The sequence below is a fragment of the Dermacentor andersoni genome, chromosome 1 (genome assembly GCF_023375885.2).
Source record: "Dermacentor andersoni chromosome 1, qqDerAnde1_hic_scaffold, whole genome shotgun sequence".
In the NCBI taxonomy this organism is placed as follows: Eukaryota; Metazoa; Arthropoda; class Arachnida; order Ixodida; family Ixodidae; genus Dermacentor; species Dermacentor andersoni.
The window spans coordinates 117913293-117927803 of record NC_092814.1 but is presented as its reverse complement, the minus strand read 5'-3'; the positions used below and the strand labels follow the sequence as shown (position 1 = coordinate 117927803).

Genomic DNA, 14511 nt, shown 5'->3' with positions numbered 1-14511 from the left:
GTTTATGCTTTTCGTTTAGAGTATAGTAATACGATTCAAATTTTCTCATTTGTAAGTCCCTTGACAAGTTTTTTGCTTGTTACAATTCTGAGGTGGCCAGAAATGGCATACCCATTTAGATGCACGTCTTAACACAGACAGTAAAAGCAGTGTAAAACGACGTCCATCACTTACAGTGATATTCTAGGAGTGACAAGTACATACAGTTAAAATGACAGTACAGTTCAAATAAGCTGGATATTTAATATGCTGTTTGAAGTACTGCACTTGTTGAGGGCACTATTTTGGAGAAGCTGCACTCCTTCTTTGGGCTTGTTATAGGTAAATGGTTACCTACCTTTCTCTAGTTTATCTGATCACCCAGACGAAAACAGCCTTAAACCCCACACCGTTGGGAAGTTTCTTCTCAGCTGGCAATTCTGAGGCACATTAAGATATTTGGTAGAGTTCTTTCAACAAGGTGCAACAACTGATGTTGAGACACCGCAAGCAATAAAATTTAGCTTCATGCTCTCTTCTGCACTCCATCCTTAGCAATTATCCATCAGTCTATTTTCAAACTTTTCACTACCCATGCACCAGGCATACTCCATTTTATACTTGCACTGACTTGCACTGACTCAACAACAACTGAGCTGCAAGTGAGCCAAGAGTAGTGAGGCTTTGAGAAAATGGTATGTGGTATGTCGACACATGCTAGGCAGAGGATTGAAATTTAATTAAATTATGGGGTTTTATGTACCAAAACCACGATCTGATTATGAGGCACATCGTAGTGGGGAACTCCGGAAATTTTTACCACCTGAGTTGGTGAACATGCACCTAAATCGAAGTACCACGGGTGTTTTCACCTTTCGCCCCCATCAAAATGCAGCCGCCATGCCTGGGATTAGATCCCGTAACATCGTGCAAAGCAGCCCAACACCAAGGAAGACAATATGTTGTACTACTCAGATCTGTTATAGTCAAGGCATGCCCAATGTCCAAGTTTCCATGCATTAGCAGGGGAGTAGTTTTGACTAGCTTAGATATTAATGGGTATTCTTTCTCACTTATGCATTTCTGATGAGGAAAAATTGATGTCAAGATGTGTCTACTGGCCCCACAAGGCTCACCGAGCAGCAGTTATAAGTCCAATGGCATTCATTTATTAAGAGGGCACAATACTTAGCAGCTGAATCTCCTGAGGCGCCCATTTACAGAATACTCACAGGCAATAACATCACAATGCAGGTGTATGAGCTGCTGCGCTACCAATTCTGAAAGGCCCATCTTGAGCATGCAACATAAGATTCTTAATCTGAACACCGTTTCTCTAGAAGCAGAGCATCGCCATTGTTGATTCATTAGTGTAGTTGCCAGCTATCGCACACTCTGTGTGGGGTGGATACCAGCATTACACGAATATTTTAATTTCAAATTCAAATATAATACTAATTGACCGATAATTTGATTGAACTCTTGAATTCACAGTATTTATATCGCGTAATTAAATATTATTAACTTCTGGGATTTTCACAATCCAAAAACATTATTTTATTATGAGGCACGCCATAGTGGAGGCCTCCAGATAAATTCTGACCACTTGGGGTTCTTTAACGTGCACCTAAATATAAGTAAACAAGCATTTTTGGATTTTGTCCCCATTGAGATGCGGCCACCGCTGCAGTAGGGATCAAACCACCGACTTCTAGTTCAGCAACATAATGCCATAGCCCCTAAGCTACCACAGTGGGTCTCACAAATAATTCATACTACTCAATAGTTAACCACATAAAATGGCCTTCACAGTTCATACACGGTCACATCACACACCTTGAAATTCACAGCTGGTAATGGTGGTACAACACTTTTATGAATCTCATCAAACTTCCTTTTAACGCAACGCAAGACATACTGTGGCATCAATGCTGCTGCCACCCACACAGCATTCACATGCAGAGTTTTGTGCACCTCATCACATACATACCCCTAGTCACCACTGACTAGTGGTATGCAATAGTGGTAGTGGAAGCATTTTGATGTCAAAAAGCAGCAACTAGCTGTCATTCAAGCAGAAAATTAAAGTGGTCATCGAGAATCTATATAAGTGCTAAGCCTAAATGCCCATGCAGCTTCAATACAAAGCACCTTACTTGGCTTGTGCTTAAAAGGCATGCACACACATGATGCAGCATGCTGACAGGCCTTTTCAACGTTGACTATAGTTCTTGGCTGTATAGAGGCACAACCAATGCTTTGTGCTGAGCCAAAAATTGGCAACAAGAGAACACATCAGTTAGCTAACAAGTTTCCTCAGGTAGGCATGCACATGATTTGCTAGCAAAAAGTCAATGCGTTAGCAGTGTGCTTCTTCTGTGATTGTGCGCTTTGACCTCCTGGTGCTGTGTTGTCAGATCAAGAAGTTTCGAACATCAGCTTTGGTCTGTGTCGAATGTGAGTGACCGTGCCTGCCTGTAAGGGTAGGACGTGCTCTGTGCCGTTGTGCAAGGGTGGGTACAAGTCGTCAGCGGAAAAAGGTGTCACTGTTCCGAGCCCCTGCCGATGCTGTTCGCTTGCAAGAATGGGCCAGAAACATCAAACGAGACAACAAAGTGCTCGACAATACACGCATAGTGTGTGCTTGTCATTTTGATGAACCCTTCATACAGAGAACTTTCAAGCACGTGATCAATGGAGAGGTTATTGAGCTTGAACGCGAAAGGCCAGCGCTTACTGATGACGCTGTGCCGACTGTATTCCCTGATGCACCTAAATATCTGACAAAGCATGTTCAGAAAAAAAAAAAAAAGAAAAAAAAAAAAGAAAGATCTCGCCAACCACTATGCCCCATTATCGAAGCGCAAGGCTTTACGTGAAAGCACGTTTGACTGCAAGCTCAACAAAGGCATTGACGTACAACCAGCATTGAAGACTTTCCTGCACGTCTTCAGTAATGTTTCACCGCCTTCAGCTTTTTGTACCAGAATTGTGCTATCAAATGACCCTGGAGCACTTTGCTTCAGATGGCACGTTCGTGTGGAAACAGGAGATGCACTTGTTATTAGGCTCGTCGCATTCACAGTGTGCTCTAAACTGACACAGGAACAGCTGGAAAGATCATTGTGCTGCATATACTGCCACAACGTAAGGTTGATTAATTTTTCATGGTCACCAAAAGTGATGGCCTCGCAGTGTTAAAGAACGCTGATGCACTGTTGCTTGCCCTGGGTGTGATAATCAACGCCTTAAATCTGACCAGTGCACTAAGTTTGGTGCAGTGTACTATTTGCATGCATGCTCTGGAACTACAGCTGAAGGAAAACAGTGCTTGTGTTGTAAGTACACTAGGAAATTTATAGTAAATCAGATGTGCCGCCAGAAGCAGAAGCCCAAAACAAAATTCAGGCAGCGAGCTGCCAGGAAATCTGTTCAGCTGCTCTGGACAAAGATAATGCTTGTAAAAGCCCAAGAAACTGCAGAAAAACTGCGAGTTTTGAATGAATTCGTGGCCAGCACAGCTTTCGAACATAAAATTAGTAGACTGCCACCAAAACAGTGTTTAGCTGTAAGAACCTGCTTTGAAGCCGCATCCAGAAAGTCAAGCCATGGCATGGCTTACGACAAGCTGTGGGTTTTGGAATGAATCCTGATGCGAACGAAGAGCCCACAGCCCTATGAGCATATTAGAAGGCATCAAATCATGGCACTACCAAGTATGTCATGCTAAGAGAAGTACATGCAAGGATTTTTTTTAGCACATTTGGTTTTAACGCCAAGGTGTTTTCAGCACAATAGCAAAAAAAAAGAAAAAGAAAAAAAAAGACATGGATGAGTGCAATGTCCATGGAGGACTTATTTTTGACAAACAAACTCCCTGAGAATATCGCAGTGAAAGCATCAGGAAAAATGAGTGGCTTCATAGACCTCGGCCCTTTCACAGAACCAGAAAACAAGCCTTCTCTGAGCGACTACGGACTCATCATAATCTTCCAGCCTTTGCAAGGTGAGTGGTTTCTTTTAACCGTACAACATCAATGTCATATGTGGCTTAAAGGGCCCCTCACCAGGTCTGGCAATCTTGAGCTGACAAGTGCAGAGCATACAATGCGCGTTTACGATCTTGCTTGCAAAGAATTACATTGCTACGCGCCGTGGAAAGGTCTGAAATTTCAATCTGAACGCCATTTTCCCTTTACCTTGTGGCGACCACGCTCCAAGCCAAACGGTGACGTAGTCGTTTCCCTGCGCCTACGTAGTCGTGTCCGCAGTGTGACGTTGCTAGTGGTGACATGTGACTTCGAGAATTATTCAAGGCAACATCTGTTATTTGTGTGGTCTGTTGCTTGAATTGACGAACTAAAGTTAAGAGAAATAATAAAACATACAAACGGAATGTCTGCGTGTCTTTTGTTAGTCGCACCAAAGCAAGAGAGATGTACTTCCGCTTCGTCTGCTTGTTCCCACGGTCGTGCAGTCATATGCGCAGGTACCGAAATTGTGCCATTTTCTACCATGTTCCAGCGCATGATCATGCTCTGCGATTAGCTTGTTCAGCCTGAGTATTCGTGTAGCACTGAATTATACTGCTAGTCATGTGTCCTTGTGCACAGCATGCAGAATCGTGTGCTGCGCGAAACGAGACATCACAACAGCTCGGGCACAATGCTGTCAGTGGAAGTGCGCAGCGCTGGAAAAAAGAAAAAAAATACAAAGAAAGAAAGAAAGAAAGAAAAAAAAATGAAGGTGGGGCGCATCCGTGACGTATGCACCACGCGACCCTCAAGGTATGGGAGCACGCAGGGAAGGAATTTCGCTTGCGGGGGCTAGATCGGGCGAGTGGAGAGAGTGTCTTGATATGCAGTGGAGCTCGCCTTCTGAAATCATGGGTTCACGGCACTGAAATATTTCTATCTCGGCTATTAACGAGCCGATTTGAAAAATTTTTGCTGCAGAACGCTCCTTAGAGGCCACATAACTTCCAGCATATAACCAAAATTTGCTATAGGGCCTGGTGAGGGGCCCTTTAAGAGTAGCAATGATTTGGTCTTCATGCACCTGTTAATTCTGCATCTATGAAACTAAAAGCCTTCCTCTGTCTTTAACACTGCGATAATTTTTTTTTAATTTTTTATTTATTTTTTTTTTTCTCGGGAGAATGGACCCATATACTCGGCATATTTTCTTCTAGAGGCAAGGTGAAGGCACCTCTCCTGTCCAAGTTACTACTTGAAGTGATGATAATGGCCAAAAGATCTGGTCTTCGCATTGATTATTGGACGAGCAATGTAACACCATGGGACAATAGTCTTTGGAAGCTGCTTGGGATAAAGGGTAAGTTGCCTCATTGCATACATCTTCATAAAACTATTGATGTTTTGCTTGCCTGCTTTCATTTACATAATTTTCTCGCTGGTTGCCGCATCATCAGTGGAAATCATATGCAAGGCTCCTCATCCTGTTGACGCAGCAAGACACCTTCACATGATTTCTGACTTTCATCTCTTTAAATGTGCGTGGAATGGCTTTGTTTCAAAAGGATTAGATACCATAAGGTCATGTCCCCATAGGTCCCATCCAGCAGCCTTGGAAGACTGATAGGGAGACCGTTACACTGAAGCTCATGCCACATATTACTTTACCACATGTAGAGCCAAATGCGTTTGAAAAAATTTGCGCCAACCTAGCATTCCAGTTTTTCAGCAAGGAGGTCCTGAAAGGACTTTTCTTCTACAAGACTGATCTTCAGAAAAAGTTCCGTACAACTGGGCCAACAGAGCACTTTGTAAGGCTTATGGAAAAGTTAATTTTTGTCATGTCATCGCAAACACCAGTCAAAGGTCTTCATTCCAATCAAAAAGTGTGGACTTTCTTGTAGATTTTATTATTTTTTAAGCGAGTCGGAGAAGTACGCAGCAAAGCATGGTGGTGGTTTTTTGTGTACAGGGGCTGCCCTTGCACTCCGCGTAACACTGAAGAGCACGGTCCTTTCTGGATTATGTGACTTCCATGCTTAAGTACTTACTGCAAATCTCAGTCAAGACAAAGTAGAGAACATGTTTGTGATTGTGCGCCAATCATTTGGATGCAATGATCACACCCCGCCAGAGCAGTTTTTGATCACTGTGAACAACCTCAGCTTCTACAGCTTAGCGATTTCACCCAGAGGTGGAAATTCACAGCCTGAACTTATCACACTGCCCGAGCCATGTGACACATGTAAAAAAGAAAGCTGCTCAAATAACAGAACTGGTTGATAGGCTGTTAGGTAAAGGGAACTTAGAAGATGCCACAGTTATGATGAAGAAGCACAGCCATTTACTTGTCCGCAAGGGCTACGCAGAGAAAAAGAGTGACAGCCGATTAATTTATTAAATAGCAGGATACATCGTGCGGAAGTCGCTGAAGATAATTTCATGTCCTCAGTGTACGTCTTCACTCTGCATTCTTCCTGTTCAGGCCATGTCGATTGATAATGCTCCGTTAACTAAAGAGTTTGACCATGGTGGCTTGATTTACCCATGCAAGCCACTCGAACTACTTGTGGTAGAACTTGAAATAGCATTTACTGTTTTCTTTAGCAGGAACAAGCTACATGCCGAGAGCATGACTTGTTTTCTAAGCTTTATTCAAGGAAATGAACTCAAAATGGTTGGCTGCCTAGACTATGGCCACAAAATGACAGCAAACATAATTAAGTTTTATACCCTTAAGAGGCTGCATTTCCTTGCCAAAGGTTTCAGCAAATCTAGAAACATGCGGAGAGAAAAGCAAAAGCTTTTAAAGATTGGAGGCGGTGCCAGTGAGAGTGACATGTTGTCAAGTTCACTGTGGAGAGTTTGTTATGTTTTGTGAAAACTTGCACAATAAATATATTGTATATGCTGAGTTCTTGCCTACTGTTTAATGTTCAAGTTGCAACGTAGTTTTAGCATACTCGACGAGCCCAGTGAGAAGCTTCAGTACTGCCTTCGCCAAAAGAAGAGGACTTCGAGGTACGCGGTTAGCATCAGTGGTGCCATTGCGCTTGGCCCTGTTTCAGTTTACTTGTTTCAGCTTACTTACATTGTTTTCAATCTAGGCTCTTCCATAATTAGCACTCCTCCGAAGCAGCTTTCATTTTGGGGCACTCCAATAGTGTTGACAGAATGCATGCTACCGATTTCTTGGTATGGGTCAGGAAGAATTGAAATCACATGTGGGCTATTATGAACAAATATAAACCTCCGTGACTTATTTTCAGTGGTCAGGAGGGCCACAACTGCGGATACAGCAAGCAATGTTCACGTGCTTCTCTGTCGAAGCCAGTATTTGCTCTTGCCACAAGCTCGCGTGGCTGACAGGGCCATGCGGGGGGAAAAAAAAAAAAAAAAAAACACAGCGTGCCACAAACAAAATAAAAGAAAGCACACTTCCAGCGAGTTTCAGTACTGTAGGACCGCGCACGCTAGTACCCGAGTTGATTGAGCTAGCCAGTAGCAGCACCACCTACCCAGAAGATGGAGAACTATTATACTTTTCCTTCGCGATCCAGACACTAGAAAGGCTTTTCCAGCCTCTATACACTTAGTCTAGCACAGAAGTGGGCGCGATTCAGCCTGCTGACTGCATACAGCAATCCACATCCACCTAGGGTTGCCAACCATCCCGAATTTAGCAGGACAGCCCAGACTTCTAGAAGAGCAAGTGTCCCAGTCGGGAGAGCCAAATGTCCTGACTTTCGCTTTTTTTTTTTACTGGATAACAACAAATAAACAAGATTTCATTTTTTATAATGCCTGACAGCTCGCCTACACATTCTTCTTTTTTGTGCTCTGTTGCACTGTCATAAACATAAAGGCAGTTTTGTTTTTCTCGTGGTCCAAGTTCTGTCATAGGCCCTGACCGTTCACAGTACCTCTATCCGTATTGGCAGCCATGTTAGTCAGACAAATACACACTGCACCTTTCTTGTTGTAAATCACGACTACAAGAGGATTTCAAAAGAAAGTTCAGTTTTGTTGCATCTACAGACCGGCAGCTCAAGGTACTGACAGGGTCAATTTTTGCTCGCATATTGATGTGTATAGGTATAAATGTAATCTAATTGTAATTGTAATATAGGTAATATGTAGTTCTATACACACCAACAAGAGGCAAAAAATATGTGGAGTTGACACCAAGCCAGGAAAAAATTTCAACTTAAATATAATTTCGAGATATCAGAGTTTAAGTAAATGAGTGTTTACTGTATTTCGAAAATTAAAATAGCTTGTGCAAATTTTACTTTCCTAGTACGTACTACTTATTACAGTGTATCTATACTTTGAAAAACAATGTAACATAAAACCTTTTTTCCTTTTTTTCTCACTTCAATGTCACTTTTTAATGTTCTGAAGATTTTAGATCTACAATAAAAGAAATCTACCTTCACTAAAAAAAAAAAAAAACTACCTTCATAAGGTTCATTCAACACTATTAACCTGACCATTTAAAAGGCAAAAGGAACCGATACTTGGAATTTTGAATACTTGGGCACAACTTGCCCTGCCAGAAGTAGTGACTTCGCTTGGACAAGCATAGAAAGCTGGTGCCTTGACAAGAATGCAAGAATTGGACTAAGAAGAACATAAATAGACAACATGCTAACTTGCAGCTAATGTTTTTATTATAATCGACATGTAATATATAACATCATGGAAAGCAGACAACAATAAAGGTCACAAAAGAAAGGGGAACCCCCCCCCCCCCCATGGCAGGAAAACTATAATACCAACACAATTCAAGGAATTTGAAATGTGTTCATATTTTCATTTTAACAAACATGTGGCGAGTTGTCCTTGAATAGTGGTGGTGTTACAGCGTTCCCTAGTGGCTTTTTTTTTTATGTCCTTTTTTTTCCTTGCTTTCCATGGTCGCATAAAAGTGTGCACTGATTATCATAGGAAATTACTGAGCGAATAAATCAAAGGAGCCCCACGAAGAGACACATGGAAGCCCTAAGTGCGGACTAACTGATTTTATTCAAGTGAAAAAAATATCCTTATATAGTTGTTTAACTTACACAGCCCATGTGCTGACAACAAATGGCAACTATATCGAATTGAAATATACACATAATATTTTATCTATATCTTATATAGCTTCTAGGAAGGATATTTCGAAATGAAACAGCGATATAGTTGCGTTGCTCACACAAGCATTTCCACTTTCCTTGATAAAATAAACTTCCAAAACTTCCTGTGCATAAGAGTCACTGCTTTTTTCTAGGATTTAAATCCTGTGAAATTGTGCTTCACACTTACAGGTCAGGCCACAGACTGAGCAACCACATTAGCCCCTTCAATGCTTTTGCCAGTCAGCACGTGTTGCCATGCGATCATTTACATGGCTTCCTTCCCTATTCGTACAGCAATTTCCTATGACAATCATGGGTCAACTAGCCCCGCAAGATGTTCTTTTAAAGCATGCATACATTCCATCAAAAACTTCGATTCAGAATAAGTGGTCATGCGTTCTGGCTTTTCTTTCATTTTTGTCTTTTTTTTTCAAATGCCAGTAAAAATGCTCAAAAGTGTTATTCAGATGTGTTCTTCCTGCAAGAAACTATGTTGCACCAAGTTTAAGCATAAATTTGAAAGGAAAGAAGGCATGTTTGGGGTAATGTTTGGGCCCTATTTAATCTTGGACAGGGATTTTAGAGAAAATTACTTCACACAAATGTTTTCCTCCTTTTACAGGTATTACACTAGTGCATGGAAGGTTTGTAAGGTATCCTGGGAGAATTAAATGTACGAGTAGAATGTGACATTAATGACATCTCTAAACGAAAAAAGTGTGATTTATTAAGCCAATGTTTTGGTGTCAGCTTGCAGCTGTGTAAATAATTAAAGCTACTAAAACTTCATACCTGTTAAATGGATGCTACAAAAAAAGGAAACCCTGCTTTTAATGCTCTTTGGACAGCACATGGGGCAGGAATTTGTTTTTTAGGTATACTTGTACTTGTTCATTGACTGTTTCTGCACATTACAAGAAAAGTCGGCTACACCTAATTCAACATTCACGCGCTCTTTTTTTTTTTTTTGCAATCACTCGGCAATATTCACTTCAAATCAAACTGAAATTTCACTACATATTACACACAACCAGAAAATACATTACGTATACATCAGAAGGAACACAGACCATTCTGTTTGCTACGCCCACTTCTCAGGGATTGCGACATTTAAAGAAATGTGATAAACTTAACAGCTGGTCATGACCGTCAGCAAAACCAGCCAATGTTCTAACAAATCGGCACTGAACACTTATGTAGTAGTGCTATTAGCCTCACTAAAAATGAAAGAAGATATGAAGACAGAATATCGAAAGAAAAAAAAACGAACAGTAGTAAAACCTCGTTCATACGTTCTGAAAAAAAAAAAAAAAAAAAAACGCGAGAAAAACATACTAACCGGGAGAACGTACGATCCGAAGTAACTAAAAAAATTTGTCAGACTCAACTATTGTTGACATCTTACATAATGCGAAGCGTCGCGCGGATCGTTGCGGCACGAGACGCGGACGCGCGTCAAGCGGGTGGTGCTCCGGCGGCCCAAGACAATTTTTTTTTTTTTCGTATTACGTGATGTTATAAGAGGGCGACCGAAAACAGATGAAACCAGGCTGGTGGGCGACGCCGGATGCCGCCAAAGCGTAACGTGACGCCCACATCGTGCCACATGCAGCAGGGAACGGCGGCGCGTTTGGATTATCGCCTACTAAAAGCGCGCAGTAGGCTACCAATGGCACTATGCATCACGCGCTATAAAACAAGTAGGTGAAGATGCTTATCGCAGTTGGTTTGGCGGCGATAGCTGGGAATGCGGCGTGCGACGACCCAAGCAGAGATTTGCTGGCACCGGAACAAGAAACCGCGCGTGCCGTCATTTTCACGTGAGGCTGTTCTCGGCTGCGTGCGAGCTTTGCGCCTTTTCTTGTTCACATGGAATCTAGCGGCCGGAAGACGTATACGATCGCAGTCTGCAGCACAGAACGGCAGTGAGCTTCGGTTATCGTCTATTAAAAGCATGCTGAGCTATGCTTCCGACGGCACCACACACTGTGAAATCGACAGGCGAAGATGCTTATCGCAATAGGATTGGCGGTGATAGCTGCGAAAGCCGCGTGCGACGACACCGGAGAAGATTTGCTGGTACCGAAATGACACAAGCGGGCGAGTATAGCGGTGAAGCTGCCGTGGTGGGCACCTATGTACTGTTCTCAATCGCGAGCGTTTCGCGCATTTTCTTGTTTACATGGGATCTAGAGGCCGGAAAACGCATCATACGATCGCAGTTTGGCGACGTACTGAAAGTTGGTGCCGAAAGATCGTGTTTTCCGAGAACATATGAGCCGGCAAAAAATGAGCCCAACTCTATTGGGTCATTTTTAAAATTATTATCGATTGCGAACGTTGGCGCCGAGAACACGCACGTAACAGGAACGTATCAATGAGGTTCTACTGCATACGCCATACCTATATACCCAGTTTTTTTTGTACATACAATACAGAATTTGAAGAAAAAATCTCCTGTGTCACATAGCATAAATTTAGTCATGGAGCTGGATTACTCGAAGAGGCGGACATTACTTCCACAAGAAACAGAAATACATAATCGACTAACTGACAAAATTCACTTCTCAACTTCTTAATTTATCACTTTATGGCACATATTACTGCAATTTACGAATTTCAGTCAGTGAGTTCCCAAGGCTTATCCACTTGGAATGAATTTTCAGGAAGACACCAGTTTTTAGATATTCTTTGCCAAAGCGTGCGACAAAATAGATGGGTATCCCATTTATATTTGGGCTTCAATGCATAAAACGACATGTTAAAGAAGTTAAAGAAGTAAGTGAAACAACAGTGCCTTTTCACGACAACTTTGATTGCACGTATGTTGAAATCTGTGGGATCTTTAGAAGTTAGAAGATCCTCTGCACTTAACTACTGCCAAACAGATGCTACCAAAAGTTGACATCATGGGAAGCAGGAGTAGGAATTCCAAAGTTGTGTCACCACCCCAAGCCCCTGTTCACAAAAAAACTGATTCATTTGAATTTACAGAGCTGTAATCTACAAACCTCACTTAAATTTAGATTTCTATTAACTGCCCAGTCAAAGCAACAAAGATAATGGCACAAGGATTTCCTTAAAGAATGTGCACCACTGTGTACAATGTGTAGGGATTAGTGAAAGCAATGCAGAAAAATACAATATAAATAAAACATTCTGCACAAATATGTAAGTCACAGCTGAGGGGTTCAAGCTTTGTATGAGTGTAATGTTTAACTTTAAAGGGCTCCTCACCAGCTTTAAGCATAGCAGACAGACAAGCAGACATGCACAGTGCATAAATGATGCAGTGAAAACAGCTGTAAATTGCAACAAAAGTTCACATCCCCTTAGGCTTCTCGGAGGAGCCCCCATTCCTGCCAGAAGCAACATTATAGACAGTTGTCTCAGTGTCACATGCACTCCTTGCAGTGCAAAAATAGGCAGCAGCAGTGCAAACTTGAGAGGTTCAAGTCAAATTCAGCATTACTAAGTGAACAGGTGGACTAGGATGTAAGCATGACAAAGATGAACACTCGTCTTTGTCCTGTTGACATCCCAGTTCACCTGTTCCCTTACTAATGCTGCATTTCACTTGAACCTTTCAAGTTTGCACTGCTGCTGGCTCTCACTAAGACAAATCAACTAGCCGAATCAGTCACCCTTCCATGATAGGCAGAGCCCGCAAAACCGCTGATGCAAATGTGATGAAAAAAGATATTAGAGAATCCAGGAGATGATTATCACTTGCACATGCAGTTTGTGGTACTGACAGGAGAGAGCCTGAGCTTCGAAGTGGGTAGCTCACCGCCTTGAACAATCACCTCACATTTTATTTGCTTCTCTTTCTGCCCTTACAAAACCATTTTTAACTTGCGGCAACATTCCCTGGATGGCACTTTACAACTTCCAGCATATAACCAAAATATCCAATGAAGCCTGGGGATGGGCCCTTTAAATTACACTCAGAACTGCAATTTGATGCACAATATTTTTTTGTTTATAACGCTCATCCTTTGTATGGTCAGCTTATTTGTTTCCAGCAGAGGAGGTCAGAATGCTACATATTATATTTAATAGAAATGCCTTTACAACAATTTGTCCACTGTTCCTGTTATAAGAATGCAATTAATTTGTTCAGAGGAAGAATATTACATTTAATTGAGCTTGGTCAACCAGATAAGGACAAAATGTGAAACTAACTGAAGCAATTCAGAGCTTTGACTCATCCATTGAATGTGCCTTTGAATGTTACAAAGACCACAGATAGCCTAATTAGACACCTGTGCTATAAATCTTAACTAAGGAATAAAGTATGTGAAAAAGAGAAAAGGATACCGTATAGACTTGTGTAAGGACCGTACTTTTTTTTTCCGCACAATTCTGACAAGGTGCGGCCCTTATATGGGATCAAAGCTTTTAGTCAAAATGATGCCAGCGTAGCCGGAGACTTGTGTACGGCCCAGATCCCTGAATGTACCATTGGATCAGAGGTCCACGCACAGCTCACGCCACCTAGTAGCGACACACAAAAGTACACAGCGCACGAAAATTCGCCGATGTGCACATGCAGCATCGGGGCACCAAGCACAATTGCTTCTCCATTGGAAAATTCTCTTTCCAAATTTTGGGCTGCCAAGTTGGGGGTGCAGCCCTTACACGAGTCTATACAGTAGTTGCTCTATAATGCAACAATGATAGGGCTTGGGAAAGGCAATCACTGCAGGATTATACAAAAAGTATGTATGCCATGCTCTTCTGCAGTCTTGATCAGACAAAATAATGCATTATGTAAAAGTACAGCAAGGCTAACATCACAGAATACTGTAGAAGCATGATGCAGATTACATATAAGACATAAGCTGCAATGACAATAACAATGAGAAGAACTGACTGAGGTGCCTGTAGTAAACCTACATGAGGTAATTATGCACTGGCAAAGACTTCCAGAATAATTACCGAAAATTATTTCTTCTACAGAAACGTTCTGTTATTTTCTAAGAGGACAGAGGAGCTCAACATTTCTTATGCACAAGTGTTTGAGCAGTATATCACAGTGTGGAAGTATAGGCAATGTGTTCTCACATGCTTACATTAGACTGCATGTAGTTCACATTTGTTAAGGGCAAACATGACAAACACCCTTAAGTACGCATATTTAAGCACATAAGTCTGCCCAAAGAAAGTGGATGCCTTCTCTACAGGCTTTGGGGCAGGACATTGGGTTGGTAATGACATTCTAAATTCTGGTGTACCAAAAAAAAAGGGGCTTTCAGATGCATCCTGCAGCAGCTAAGCTAGTCGCGCAGCATATGAAGAGTACCGCGTAGGCAGCCTGTACCACCTGTGTAGTGCTTTCCAGAGAGCCAGGCAGAGCCTGCGCCTTGCACAGATGGCGACCATCAGGACAAAAACAAGCAGCCCCAGGACGAATGGAATTAAGGGAGACATAC

At 42.0% G+C, this 14511-nt stretch overlaps 1 protein-coding gene and 2 pseudogenes across 2 annotated transcripts in view; 2 read left to right on the top strand and 1 right to left on the bottom strand.

Annotated features, from left to right (window-relative positions):
• Positions 1-14511, bottom strand: part of LOC126543883 (sulfhydryl oxidase 1-like) — a 102636-nt gene that overhangs the window by 11499 nt on the left and 76626 nt on the right. The gene's annotated exons all lie outside the window — the stretch shown is intronic.
• On the top strand, positions 672-4727 carry LOC140215441 (uncharacterized; annotated as a pseudogene).
• On the top strand, positions 5353-14495 carry LOC129380569 (uncharacterized; annotated as a pseudogene).